The sequence below is a fragment of the Etheostoma cragini genome, chromosome 4 (assembly GCF_013103735.1).
Source record: "Etheostoma cragini isolate CJK2018 chromosome 4, CSU_Ecrag_1.0, whole genome shotgun sequence".
NCBI classification, from domain to species: Eukaryota; Metazoa; Chordata; class Actinopteri; order Perciformes; family Percidae; genus Etheostoma; species Etheostoma cragini.
The window spans coordinates 881,933-883,984 of record NC_048410.1 but is presented as its reverse complement, the minus strand read 5'-3'; the positions used below and the strand labels follow the sequence as shown (position 1 = coordinate 883,984).

The 2,052-nt window shown below is 35.5% G+C and overlaps 1 protein-coding gene across 1 annotated transcript in view; it reads right to left on the bottom strand.

Moving 5' to 3' along the window:
- Positions 1-2,052, bottom strand: part of LOC117943374 — a 91,159-nt gene that overhangs the window by 26,706 nt on the left and 62,401 nt on the right. The window lies entirely within an intron of this gene.

Below are 2,052 nucleotides of genomic sequence, written 5' to 3'. Positions count from 1 at the left end.
ATATCTGACGTATTTGCGGTGCAGTGGTGTTCACTTTATTGATTTCACCATTCAGGGACAGTGGAACAAGACAAATTTCGGTCAATTGTCAACTTATAAAACAAGTTGTTAGTTAGTTCTCGTCCAGGAAGAAAAGTCATGGTAGGAATCTGAGGAAAGAAAAGCGCGTCTGTAACATTTATAACTCAGCTCAACTCTGAAGTTCATACAATCACATTATTGATCGAGAGAGAGAGAGCAAGAGAGAGATAGAGGTCTATACCGAGTTGATGGTCAACATTGTTTTATATAGATAAAATAGATATTATCTTTATATAGATAAAGTTATTAATTTGTCATGGCGTGCTTAAGACCAATGTGAAAAATAACAATTAGAAAAATATATTTAAAAGTTTATAAACTCATGATAAAAATTTAAATATATCTTAAAAAACCAAGATATGCAAATACTGTATGTATCTGGAGGGCAGTGCAAATGTTTAACATGTAGACATACTGATTAATACCTGTTTTTATCTTCCAGAGCCAAAAGTCAGAGTGACCGTGGAACATGGCCGTGATGTTGTGTTACCCTGCTCTCTCAGCACCAAGGAGGACATTGAGTTTAAACTCTTTGACTGGAGGAAAGCTCCTCAGAAAGATGAAGTTCTGAAGGAGGTGTTCCAGTATAACAACGGCATTCATTACAACAACGGTGGAGGTGGTCAGAGTGAAGAGTTCAAAGGTCGAGTCTCTCATTTTCAAGATGAACTGAAACACGGCAACGCCTCCATAATCATCAGAAATACAAAGATATCTGACAGTGGAGTCTACAGCTGTGATTTTCCTCGTCTTCAAACACCTCAAACTTTCAACATTGAGCTTGTTGTTGGTGAGTACTTTTATTAAACAGTTAAAGTTTGATCAATGAACAGGATATTAAAATTTCTTTTAAACTTTGTCAAGTAATTAATATTTCAGAGGCATTAATATTTTATTTAGCCTTTTAGGTTGGGTTTCACCCTCTTGAGGCTATTTTTGATCATCTCAATGTCTCAAGCCCGAAACATCTGTATAATACCAGGACCACGAGGACCTGATGGATGTAAATGACATCACTGTTAAACACTCATCAGGTTTCATTAGGTGTGTTGATCTCACTTAAAACTCTGAAACAGCTGCATTGATAAAATATTTAATATTAAAAAAATTGACGCTTTCTTATTTTTTCCATTTCATTTCCTATTTAAAATACATTAAATCAATCAAAATATTTTAACCATAACTGCAAAACATCCCCAAAAACAACAGGCCTCCTACTTCACCACTATATTACAAATCACAGACAGATTAAATTACATGTTCCTTTTTTACCATTCAGGTTCATAATATAAAAACGGCTTGATTAATTACTTTTATTTTGGTGGTACTCGTCATTTAATAATATTACATGATTTTTTTTTATCAACTTCTACATTAGCCAATGAGGGGGGACCAGGGAAGAACTTGCCTGGACTTGTTCTGCGTGCCAATAATCAACGTCCATAATCTGTCTGCATTTCGGAGCTGTGACTCATTTATTCTCATGACGGCCTACTCACCGTCGCATAATCATTGGTCCATTTCGTTTTTGGTATAGTTCCAGTCATTTTCATTTGCACACAAATCAGTGACACACACACCTGACAGGACTGACACAGTGAAAGCTTTATGCGTTCCCATTTCTCCACACACCTGTGTACCTGTGGCTGATTACCTTTATACCTTCCTAAAGGCAATGCTCCACCCAGTGCTCCAACATTAAACTGCAGATTAATTAACAGAACCAACGTGGTATATAAACAAAACAAAGTGTTGGAATGGCTCCAACAACACTCCATGATTTGATGTAATGTCATATTACTGGTTCTCCAGTGATGTTGCTATGATAACGAGGAGCTTTACGTTAAATTATACCCTCTTGTGTAATATTGCTTCCTTAAGCTGTCACTTTAAAATATATTCAATTCAATTCAATTTTATTTATAGTATCAATTCATAACAAGAGTTATCTCAAGACACTTTACAGATAGA